Source organism: Rattus norvegicus, chromosome 15 (genome assembly GCF_021556685.1).
Source record: "Rattus norvegicus strain SHRSP/BbbUtx chromosome 15, alternate assembly SHRSP_T2T, whole genome shotgun sequence".
NCBI lineage: Eukaryota > Metazoa > Chordata > Mammalia > Rodentia > Muridae > Rattus > Rattus norvegicus.
In genome coordinates, this window is record NC_141548.1 from 10,548,910 (window position 1) to 10,561,962 (window position 13,053).

Below are 13,053 nucleotides of genomic sequence, written 5' to 3' on the forward strand. Positions count from 1 at the left end.
CATGATGAACAAGTCAGACAGCAGCACTCTGCTATGGTCTCTGCTCCCGTTCCTGCCTCCAGGTTCCTGCCTAGAAGGTGGACCCCACAATGTAAAGTAAGATAAACCTTTTCTTCTTCAAGTTGCTTTTGCTTGTGGTGTTGATCACAGCAAGAGAGACTATAACTAAGACAGAACTGTTTCCTATGCCTTTCTGGTAGTTGCACAGAAAGAAGTGGTTTCAGTTCCTGGTTCTCTCCAACATCTCCATCCTTCCTAGAGCCTCCCGTGGAAAGACCAAGTTCTGCCCTAACTCAGGGGCTGGGCTGGGCTGCCCTGCTCTGATCAGCAGATTGGCAGCGATAACATATGCCTGTCTCGAGCCCTGATTTCTAGGACTGTATGCTTCCCCATTTTAAAGACCAACCTGCTGGAAGATGAGGAGTCACAAGGAGAACTGAGAGCATTCCAAATCAGCCAACCTGCATCGTGGAGAGACCAGCCATTACCTATCACCTGCATACAGCAGTGCACACCTCAACCCAGCCAAGGCCAGGGAAACTGTCCTGGTATTTACACTTGCCAGCAACACTCGGTGGCATTGGTTTCATCCATTTGGAGTGGATTGCTTGCACAGAAATAACCAATTGAAGCATAGAAGAGAGGTTTGGTGTTTTGTTTTTTGTTTTTTTTTGTTTTTTTTTTTTTTTGGTTCTTTTTTTTGGAGCTGGGGACCGAACCTATGGCCTTGCGCTTGCTAGCAAGAGAGGGGTTTTTTTAATTTATTCTTTAATGTTTTTTATAGTCCAGACTTTTTCCCCTTCTTGTCCACCTTCTGACTGTTCCACATCCCACACCTCCTCCCCTGCCCCTGTCTCCAAGAGGATGTCCCTACACCACCCCCAACTCACCAGACCTGCCCACTCTCTGGGGCCTCCAGTCTCTCCAGGGTTAGGTGCACCTTCTCTGACTGAGTCCAGACCTGGGAGTCCTCTACTGTGCATGTGTTAGGGGCCTCCTATCAGCTGGTGTACACTGCCTGGTTGGTGGCCCAGTGTCTGAGAGATCTCAGGGGTCCAGGTTAATTGAGACTGCTGGTCTTCTTATAGGGTCTCCCTCCTCCTCAGCTTCTTCCAGCTTTTCCCTAATTCAACCACAGGGGTCAGCAGCTTCTGTCCATTGTTTGGGTGTAAATGTCTGCATCTGACTCTTTCAGCTGCTTGTTGGGCCTTTATGGGGGCAGTCATGCTAGGCTCCTGTCTGTAAGCACACCGTAGTATCAGTAAGTGTCAGGCCCTGGGACCTCCCCCTGAACTGGATCCCCATTTGAGCCTATCACTGGACCTCCTTTTCCTCGGGCTTACAAGAGAGTCCTTAACAAGTGGGGAGGGCAGACTCTAGATCTCAGGCTCTTCTCCCTCATATCTGTAACCACATGTGTAACTGTGCCAGCCTTTGATCGTGCCACCAAGGGCAACGCTGGGACGGAACAACAAGAAAAATACTGCCCAGTTTCGGGAGTGCTGAGCTCAAGAGTGCCTGAGTATACAGCAGGCAGAAGGGGCAGCCCCGGGACACATCCCCACCTCCTCAGGGAGGCTCCCAGTCAGCGCCCAGTCAGAAGAGAGAGATGAGTCCCAGAAAGAAAGCTGCTTGGAGAACTTAGAGTGCGTGGATGAGAAAGAAAGAAAACTGGAGCCAAGCCTTGAAGATACCATGCGGCCCACTACCCGTCCTGCCTGGGATAGCCACGGGACATTTTGACTTCCTAATTGGATCTGGCGCTGGATCACATGCCCCGCAATGTTTTGCATCCCCCAACCCCAGCCCAAAATGCTTATTTCTCAAACATTCTGTAGTCCCGATGAAAATAAAGATGGCCACTGGTACAAGGATTATGGGATGATGTAACATGGATGCAGGCAGAGTCAAGAGTAAAACCAAAGCCATGTGGAACAGCCTGAGGGACCGTGGGACCTAAATGAGAAAAGTCTCTCCTCAGCCTCCTGTCTCTAGATAATTGGTCCCCTGATGGTGGCACTGTTTAGGGCGTTATGGAATCCAGAGGAGGTAGTCTTGCTGGAGGACAGCCCTGGGGACAGCTTTCGGGTTTGTAACTTCACCCCACTTCCTGGCCTCTCTGCCTCCTCCGTGCAGATGAAATGGGGTCTGTTTCCTGCCTCTGCCCCCGCACTTTTCCTGCCGTGATAAATTCTTCTCCGAAATCTCACGCTGAAATAAACTGTTTCTCAGTATCGCTTTTTGTGCGGCATTTTGTCAGTCATGACTACAGGAGCATTCTAGAGTAAGCCGCACTCCAGGGTCATCCTGCTTCTCCATCGTAAGGGCCACCGCTTCCACCCTTGCAGCGAGCGCGTCTGAGCCTCAGAAATGTACACACATGCTCTGATGACGACCGCACTGGGGAGCTGCCAGTCACAGAGGCCTTTGGAACATTGTTCTGTTTTCTCTTATTTCTGCTTTTTATGGTGCCACAAAGCCCATGTCCGCAGTGTTGACACTGCGTGGTTAAGTGTACAAGAGGCGCTCTCTCTCTCTCTCTCTCTCTCTCTCTCTCTCTCTCTCTCTCTCTCTGTGTGTGTGTGTGTGTGTGTGTGTGTGTGTGTGTGTTTTACCATCTGTATTTTCCTGTAAGTAAATAATTTCAAATTAAAGAATTAAGGTGAAAAGATAAATGAAAGTCTTTTGGCCAGCAGCAAGACTCAGCCTGCCAACCTCTGATTCCCCAGACCCACATAAACGTAGGAGAGAACCAACTACACAAAGCAGTGCTTTGACCTCCGCGCATGCACCGTGGCGGGCATGCCCACGCATCCACATCCCGCACAAACACACAGTAAAAGATACTAAAGCACACGTTTCATAAGGTGGGACAGCTTTAGTTTCTGGGCCAAGCACTCGCGTAAGATGTACATGCACACGCATGGATAACTTGTACTTTTGTAATTAGAAGCATAAAGATGAGTGGAAGCCTCCAAGCCAAGGGGAAGCCAAGGGGGAACGGTCCTTGGGCACTGCTTTCCCAGGAGACCGAGAGGAGACGGCCTACCAGTCACCGTCCTAGTTGGTATGGCAATATACCGGGCAAAGCGACTTAAGGAAGGGAATGTTTATTTTGCCTCATTTTTTTTTATTATTAACTTGAGTATTTCTTATTTACATTTCGAGTGTTATTCCCTTTCCCGGTTTCCGGTTTGCCTCATATTTTAAGAAGGAATGGAGTCCATCATGGTGGGAAAGGCTTGGCTGGTCACGTGGCTCTCACAGTCAGGAAGCAGAGAATGAAAGGCAGCCATTTCATTCGCTTTCTCCTTTTCTATCTGGGATATCCCACCCCTCGAGATGACGTCACTCACACTCAGGGTGGTCTCCCCACTTCAGCAAATACCCTTACAGATTACCCCCAAGGTATGTCTTCATGGTGATTCCAAATCTAGCCAAGCTGACCGTGAACATTAGCCACCACGGGTAGTTCGAGAGGTGTTTGATCAAAGGAGTCTAATGCTACCCCTAGCCTTCATCAAGGAAGCCTCTCTAGTGAGTAGCAATGAATGCGAAGAATCATGGACATAGGAGAGCCTGTTCAGAGAAAATGGACCTGGAGAAGGAAGGAGGGGTGAGAACGCCCATCACTGGCTACTCACAGCTTTGGCATCACCAGGATCAGGACAGGAATGTTGTCACCGGGCCTGAACTAGACCTGTAGAACCAGACAACTTCACAAGCATCCAAGGTCTGCAGTTGCAAAGCGCTGAGAAGGGGGTATAAATAACCCCATTAGAGGCCAGACCTCTGCACCAAGGATCCTGCAGAAGACCTGACACCATCTCATAGCTTCTCTGGGCGGGATCTTTCTAGGAGGCTGGAAGGAATCTGAGCAGGCCATCCTACTGAAGTGCAGTTGGTGACTGCTTAGGAAGGGTGTTCCTGTAGCAAGACAGCTTATGCAGCCAGATCCAACAAGTCTGGTGACACAGGACTGTAATCCTAGCTACTCGGAAAGCTGAGGCTCGGAAAACTGCAAGGCAAATTCAAGGACAGCCTTGAACAACTTACAGAGACCCGATCTCAAAATTAAAAACAAAATGGGTCAGCGATAGAGCTGATGGGTCATGCTCTTGTCCAGCATGAGTGAAACCCTGGGTTCTCTGGACTGTCAAACCGGATATGGGACTCTTATGTGTGACCAACCAGGAAGTAAAAGTACCCAGGAATGAGCTGTGCTGTGCCACAGGGCAAGGAGTTGAAGAAGGAAGTGATGGCAGAGTGGACAGTAAACCCACCGTGTTGTGGGGAACGCAGCAGCAAGGGAAGGTGAGAAAGAGATTGTCGTTGATTAGGTTAAATGTGCTGCCCTGTGTGAAGGTTAGTCTGACAATGTGGCCAGGTCAGGTTCCAAGTTGACTATGAGTGTGTTTTGGAGATGTGAACCTCTCTATCTCTGTCTCTGTCTGCAGATTAGGGAATTCAGATTACAGGCAGACACAGATCTAAGAGCTGCAGAAAGCAGATCCACCAGAAGCTGCCAGGGATTCTTGACAGTCTTCTCAGGTCACCAAAACAAGCCACATAAACTGGGGAGCAATACTGCCTCCCATTTATCAGCAAGGAGGCAAACCCACAAAGCCTGCTGTGACTTAGCTGAGGTAACCCAGCTAAGAGTGACCTCTTGAAGACTTAACCCCTCTCAGGGTTAAGCTTTACATGCTCCTCTCCCATTTTCACATCCTTCACTACAACGAGGCCAATCCTGGTGACCGAGTCTTTGAAACACACACACACACACACACACACACACACACACACACTACAACCATAGTTCTGGACACGTTTTAATGAATAAGATGACAAGGGGCCCTGGTCAGTGCATTCCTATGTGGGGACAAGGCAGAGGCTTTCCAGGAGATACTAAATTCCTTTAAAAAAAAATAATGTTTTACTTATTTATTGTGGGAAGGGGGCAATACATATTTGCCACAGCACTCCTGTGAGGGTCAGAGGACAACTTATGTCTTAGTCAGGGTTTTACTACTGTGAACAGACACCATGACCAAGGCAACTCTTAAAAGGACCACATTTAATTGGGGCTGGCTTATGGGTTCAGAGGTTCAGTCCATTATCATCAAGGCAGGAAGCATGGCAGTGTCCAGGAAGGCATGGTGCAGGAGGAGCTGAAAGTTCTTTTTTTTCTTGGATATTTTATATATTTACATTTCAAATGTTATCCCCTTTCACTCCCCCCCTTCCCTATCCCCTCCTCCTCCCCTGCTTCTATGAGGATACTCCCACTCCCACCCACCCACTCCAACCTCAACACCCTAGCATTCCCCTGTATTGGGGAAACGAGCCTTCACAGGACCAAGGGCTTTTCCTCCAACTGATGCTAGACAAGGCCGTCCTCTGCTATATATGTGGCTGGGTCACTCCATGTGTACTCATTGGTTGGTGGTTTAGTCCCTGGGAGCTCTGGTGGGGTCTGGTTGGTTGATATTGTTGTTCTTCCTATGGGGTTGCAACCCCCTTCAGCTCCTTCAGTTCTTCCCCTAACTCCTCCATTGGGGTCCCCGTGCTCAGTCTGAAGGTTACCTGCAAGCATCCTCATCTGTATCAGTGGGGCTCTGGCAGAGCCTCTCAGGAGACACCCACATCTGACTCCTGTCAGCAAGCACTTCTTGGCATCAGCAATAGTGACTGGGTTTTGGTGACTGCATATGTGATTGATCCCCAGGTGGGGCAGTCTCTGGATGACTTTTTCTTCAGTCTCTGCTCCACTCTTTGTCCCTGTATTTCCTCCCATGAGTATTTTGTTCTCCCTTCTAAGAAGGAATGAAGCATCCATCTTCTTGAGCTTCATATGATCTGTGAATTTTTTCCCTGATGTCTAAGGATGTTGAACATTGAGCTGAGAGTTCTACATCTTCATCTGAAGGTCACTAGAAGATTGACTCCTACATGGTTAGGAGGAGGGCCTCTCTCATTGCCCACACCCACAGTGACACACTGCCTCCAACAGGGCCACACCTCCTAAACGTGCCACTCCCTGGGCCAAGGATATTCAAACCACAACTTCCAATATGGGATTTTCTCCCACCCCATGAGAGTCCGAGGATCCAACTTAGGTTATCAGGCCTGTGGCAGGCACCCACCCATTTCACCAACTTATTATAGCATTTTTTATTTGTAGATTGAAAGAAAAGAAATCAAACCAGCCTGGCCTTTCAGGGGAAAGGAAACAATCTTTCAAGACTTCTAATATAAAAGCGAGGGCTTCCAACAGCTGAAAAGATTGCATTTCTTTGGGTAATAGAAACGGGACAAAGTTTGGGACTTTTTTCTCCATTGTTAGCTTGTTTTTACTCTGTGATTAATGAATGAAAGATCATCCACTGGGACAGAATTCTGCATTTACATTGTTATTACTACATTGCTGTCTCTACCATCGTTAACTATCCTTCTTTTCCCCCTCTTGGCCCTACCCCTTCTTAATATTTGCCCAATAAATATTCAACCCAGTGTGTGTGTGTGTGTGTGTGTGTGTGTGTGTGTGTGTGTGTGTGTGTCCTTCCTCTAATCCTCTGAACTGTACATTACTCATCCCCCTCCCCTATAGACAAGCCGGCTAAAGCCTATCTGAATAGCTGCTAAGGGGCTGAATCTTAAAGGGGGTGTGAGAGAGACGCTCACACGCCAACCTTGCCCAACAGCACTGCCCAGCGCGTATGCATTTGATGTGCACAATTATGAATTTACTAATTATTTAATTAGGAACCAAAACCAGAGAGTCAGATGCATGCTGGTTCTGGTGTCCAATAGATTTCAGGTAACAGAGCGGAGTTGAAGCTGGGGGAAATTGGAGCAACCCTTCCAGCCTGGTGTCTGGGGAGGGCAACCCAGACTGCGGCAGCCAAGGAGGTACTTTGCAGTCAGTACGGTCGGCTCTGGGACTCCCTTCTCTGGGTGGTGGGGCTCTTCACGGCTGCGTGGTTTTGTTTTTTTTTCTTTCCAGTCTTCACAGGAAAATTTCCCGTTGTTTTAGAGCTGAATTCAATGGGAAAATAGTGTTTATTCACTCCACGGCCAATTTGGACTGAGCACATTTCTGTTCCCTCAAATAAAGCCTGATCCATTCATGAGTCAGAGCGGCAGGCACATTCCTGTGAGTAGATATGCTCTGAACCGGGTAAAATTGAAATATCACTTTCCTTTTTCTTTCCTGTGGATTCACTTGAGTTACCCTCATTAGTCAGAAATGGTGCCTTGAGGAGAAATGCCAGGCTTTGGAATAAAGACCCTGCCAGCCTACCCTGGGGAGGTTTCTAGAGCCCACAGAATGGAGGCCAACAGGGTGTAAGTAAGTTCTCTCCCCCCCCCCCGTTGTCTCTCCCCTCCTCCTCTTCACTCTTCTCCTCCTCACTCTCCTCCTCCCTCTTCTTCTTCCTCCCCCTCCTCTTCTTCCCCCTCCCCTTCCTCCTCCTTCCCCTCCCCCTCCTCCTCACTCACCTCCTCACTCTTCTCCTCCTCACTCTCCTCCTCCCTCTTCTTCCTCCTCCCCCTCTTCTTCCTCCTCCTTCCCCTCCCCCTCCCCTCTTCCACCCTCTACCACCTCCTACATCCCTACTTCAGCGCTGCCCAAACCACAAAAACACCCACAGTAAAATGTTACTGTGTGATGTGACACAAGTCAGACTAGAACCACTGGAAGTTAAGTAGTTCACATGAGATTTGGTCAGGTAAAATCAGGAACCTTAATTCAATGTTCTAGTCAAGAGTGGGCCTTATGCAGGCTGACCTGCTGGAGTGTGGTGGAGGAGGTCCCTGTTGGCCTTCCTACTTCCCATGGTCCAGTTGTGCTGGTTTACACCATATACACAGAAATAACCATATACACAGAACACAGATGCCATTGTGTTGACACTGCCTGCCTCAGTTCCAGAACACTCTGCTCAGGGGTCTTTGTCTGTGTGGATGTAGTCCTGTGTTTTTGAGAAAAAGAGAGGCGGCATCATGAAGCGGCCAGGAGACGTCAATGAACAAACTCAGAGAAGAAGTTGTGGGCATGTATTGCTCACACGGAGTTTCAGGGCATCAGCTCAGTTCTCTGCCCAGCTCCCTTTATACCAAGCACTGTTTCTACTGCCAGTTTATAGATCTGAAAACAAAGTCTAAGAAAAGTCGGTTAGTGTGAAAGGTGCTACAGTCAGGACTTGTGCAACTGGGATTTGATCCCTCAACCCTAAAGGCCGGTTCAGGGCATATTTAATGCAACAAGAATTTTGATGTGTTTCATTTTCAAAACTTTGGAAACATAATAAAATGCATCAAATGTAGACAGTAAGCTTGGCAACTTGGACAGTCCTGCTCACCTGGGACAACACCCCAAACAAGAGGTGGAACGTGTCATTCATCCCAGAAATGTCCTTAATGTGCCTTGTGAGTCCCACGAGAGTCCTGGGGATGGTTTGCATCTGCCTCTCTCCTCGGTGGGCTTGTTGGTTCTAGGTCCCATCTGACTTCCCTCTCTCAGCATGTTTTCAGGGACTCACCCCTGCTGATGCACACATTCCTAACCTGAGGGCCTACAGACTTCCCGGAAGAAGCAGGGAGATTGCTAGGAATCTCTAAAGCATTGCTGCACCGCATTGGTCCCAAAGGCTTCCGGAGAACCAGCCTCCTGGCTGTGTGGCACCTCAAGCAAATACTTCTGTGAGAGGAAAAAGGAATCGACTCTGGAAGAAAAGGCAAGAAAAAGAGAGACGGAAGGTAATGACGGCTGAGTCAGTCTTCCAACATTCTGCTCCTGAGCCATGTTTTAGACAACAGCTTTTCTTTCTCTTTCCAACCCAAGAACCCTTTATCCAAACAGCATAGCAAGCACGCTATAAACAGTGATACTTGGCATCCAAGCAGGCAAAACCACCCCTGAGTCAGCAGTTACAGCAGTGTCGAGTCAGTGAAAGGCAGATGGACCAGACATGAACTCAATTTGCCTGTCCCAAGCCAGGGAGAGGGGCTTCTAACACCTTGTTCTTCCTAGACAGTCTTTATGTACCGGCAGTCTGGAGCACAGCTGAACACAAAACCATGAGGGTCCCAAGAGTCCAAACATTGGAGAAGATTTACTGGACATCTTCAATAAAGAAGGGAAGTGATGGGATAGACCGGCGAAGGAGATGGGTACCTTTGGCCCAACAGTGGTACCAAGGAGTGCTGATAAGAAATTGCATTATGGGACAGATCTAGTGTAAGGGGTTTACAGGGGAGAGGAGGAGAACAAGAGGTAATCTCAGAGTATGGACAAACAGACAGGGAGCCAGAGAGAGGGAAGAGGAGGGAGAGGGAGAAAGAGGGCTGTTGGGGGAGGGGGAGGGGTTATATTGTGCCTCACCTATATGGCACCCTGAGGGTAGGCCAGTGGAAATGCCTGAGTGCTAACAGTAACTCTCCTAAGAATATATTAACATATTAGTGAGGGGAGGGCTTCTCCTCAGTCTCCCCAGCAGCCATGTGTCCAGGAATGGTTGGTGGGTAAGCCAGGACAAGTGCCTTCCAGGAATGGTTGGTGGGTAAGCCAGGACAAGTGCCTTCCAGGAATGGTTGGTGGGTAAGCCAGGACAAGTGCCTTCCACTTGGGACATGCATGTACCTCCATGTGCAGCGATCAGTCAGCGATCAGGCAGCGATCAGTCTCTAGGACTTGAGAGCCATTGAGACCCAAAGGGGAGAAACACATCTGGGACCCTGGTGCAGTAAAGGTGGAGAGAAGCAATGGAGGAGAAATGGGAGTTATTCTCTCTCCAAGAATTCAGTCCCACTAGGTCTGGTCAGGGAAGAAAGGTGAGGCCAGGGAGAAAGGCGCACAAGAACACTGACTACCCCAAGCCAACTGAACACCAGCTTCACCAAGGACAGCCAGCTGAAATTATCGATCGCCCTCTGACTCTGTATGGAAGGGGCCTCCCCATGATTAGATTCTGCTACAGTGATACAGAGGAAATCAGGTCCCCTTGGGGGTTCTTAGTCTCATTAATAAAAGATTTTAAGGGTACAGGGATAATTGTATTAACGTTTAAAGAAAAAACTGCAGGCAGACAATGGCTGCCTGGAGGAGAAAAGGAAGAAAAAGGCCACAGGAGGTCAGATGCATGGTGGGAAGAAAGGCTGTAGAGAAAGTAAGCAAATCCAAAAATGTTAGGGGAATATGATAGTTTGAAAGAAAATGACTCCCATACACACATCGGGAGTGGCACCATTGAGAGGTGTGGCCTTGTTGGAGGAAGTGTGTCACTGGGGCGGGCTTTGAGATTTCAGATGCTCAAGCCAGGACCAGTGTGGCTCTCTTTTACTGCTGCCTGTGAGAGGTAGACTCTCAGCTCCTCCAGCACCATGCTGCATGCTGCCGTGTTTCCCACAGAGACAATGAAGCCGTAAGCCAGCCCAATTAAATGTTGGCCTTTATAAGAGTTGCCGTAGTCATGGTGTCTGTTCACAGCAATGAAACCCTTAAGATAGAGAAGAAGCTTAGAGTGTTAAAGGGAAAGCTGCTTGGAAAGGAGCTAGAAAGAAAAAGAGGAAAAGTAGGCTGACTTACAACCCTACAGAGCTCCCAGAAGTTCCTACACTTCTGCACTTAGGGGCACAGACTGTGGGAAGGAAAGATACAGTGTTGTGTGAAGTAATAAAAATAGCCACCACACTACCTCTGGCTAGTCTGGCCCCAGCGGTCTCTCTGCCTCCATGGCCTCCAAGCACCCATGGTGAGTTGCTGCCACGCCAATCCCACACATCCAAATTCACATGGCTAGATGTTTTGCACTTCTTGCAAACCCACACTTTGCTGCAGGGTGAAGGAAAACACACGTCTTAGTTTAGAATCAACAGGTAACACAAATGCCGGGCTCTTAATTTGAAAGATCTGTCACCTGAACACGTGTGTGTGTGTGTGTGTGTGTGTATGTCTTCCCTACCAACATTCTGTCCTCCACTTCTTCCCCTGTCCAAAAAAGCAAGCTCTTTTTTTTTTCTGCCTCTCCAACCTGGAAGCCCCACCTACTCTTTGCCCAGTGATCGGTTCCTAGAAATCTTTATTCATTAGAGAAAGGTTCACAGGAAGTCACCTGAGTATGTGATTCACTCCTCATCCCAGGCAGCCCCTCTTGGAGAAGCGGAATTAGCCTCAAAATTCAAACAGCACCAGAGCAACCCACAACAATACAGTGTCTCATTAAAGAGTTAACCCACCCATCTCTTTGGCATGACTTAAGCTGAGCCACCGTCCCAGAAGCAGTTCAAAGCAATGGAGCCAACCCTCCACACAGGCCAGAGAAGCTGTCTCTGTTCAGTAAAGTGGGGAAAAGGTGCTTTCCTGATGCATGGGAGCTCAGGTCCTTCTATGGTAGGGACACTGCTGATCCCTTTAGGCTTTGGGAGCCTGAATCACTGCTGCTACAGACTTAAGAGTATCTCTCTGATCAGTCAGGGGGAAAAGAACCTTCCCTTGAGGAGGACCCTGTCTCCTGAGCAAGTCTCCAGATTTATCAATAGCAATCATGATTAGTGTTCTCGGTTCTTCCTTAATCCTCAGTGGGCTCCCAAAGGTCACTTTCCTGCCTCTCCAAAGTGCCAAGTCAGAAGGAGACACTGGAGCAGCCTATGGTGACACATACTTGCTGTTATCCCAGCACTGGGGGATTCAGAAGCAGAAGCATGGTGAATTTGAGGCCTGCCGGGGTTGTATAGCAAATCCAAGGCTATCCTGTTTCACAAGGGGCAGAGCACTGCATAGAATGAGAGACCTATGGGTCTTCAGCAGAGACATTACACAAGGGAGAGGAACGAAAGTACCTGTCACTTAACCATGGCATGGGCTTTATTTAAATTCTCTTTTAATCAAAAAAAAAATTGACAACTTTTTCTTGGGCAGGTTGCGACTTAAAAGTAGAACATTTTATCTAGCAAGTTTGAAGCCCTGGGTTCCTCCCCAGGGAACCTCACAAAAAGAATTCTGTTTTGGACAAGTAGGGAAATGAAGCTATCTGAAGAGATTTTCATTTTTGGTGTGGAAACAATGTCATGATGTGGATTAGGGTTTTTGGTATTGTTTTGCAGTGTTAGAGATGTGTCAGGGTTCTCTAGAGTCATAGAACCTATGAAATGTCTATAATAAGGGAACTTAGTGAGATGACTTACAGTCTACAGTCCAACTAACCTAACCATGGAGTGAGGTTGGGTTCTGGAAGCCATAGAGGACTACAGAGAAGTTTTCAGCTTTGGTAATTATCTCAGTGAGCAGCTGGCTGAGGCCCAGCCCTCATGTTGTTCTCTCATTCAACCCAAACCCATAGGAGGGCCATTTGTCTGAAGCCCCTGTACTGCCACCCAAGTGAGAAAGATGCAGCCAGGGAACCACACAGAGGTTGTTGTGATAGAATCACCTCTCACATCTGAACAGACCACACCAGGCCAAAGCAATTCCACATGGGAGAGGTTTATTGGGGTAGATGTTGGGGGGATTGCAACGGAGACTAAGGGGGAAAAGAGAGAAAAAGAAGAAGGAAAAAGGGGCAAGGTCAGGAAGGGTCTGCTTTTTATTTAAACTGTGACGTAACCACTCCCAGGTAAAGGTGGGAGCTGAACCAAACGAACACTAGGAGTGTATGGCCATTGCCATGGCAACAGACAAGAGGGTCTGTCACCTGTGGGTTACATCACTGCTGGGTTCAGAGGCGAAAGCAGTTCCTGATACCAACAGAGGTAAGGATGGCCATGCCTGAGGAGAAGTAAGGTTGAGCTAACCTTGGCATGGACAGGCTTGGAGCAAAGCCATAATGGCAAAGGCAAGGTGCTCCTTGACTAAAAAAAATCAGATGGCCATGAGCACACAGCGCCCAGAGGTAAGGGGTACTCCTTGAAAATTCACCCATGAAATCTCATCTTCAGATTTTGTCTAAAGTAAACCTGCTAATGGTGGTCTTGTCTTAACAGCCCTGTGTCTAAGGATTATCTACCTATTTTTTTAAACAGAATTGAAGAAATTATTGATAGTAATTCAAAAAT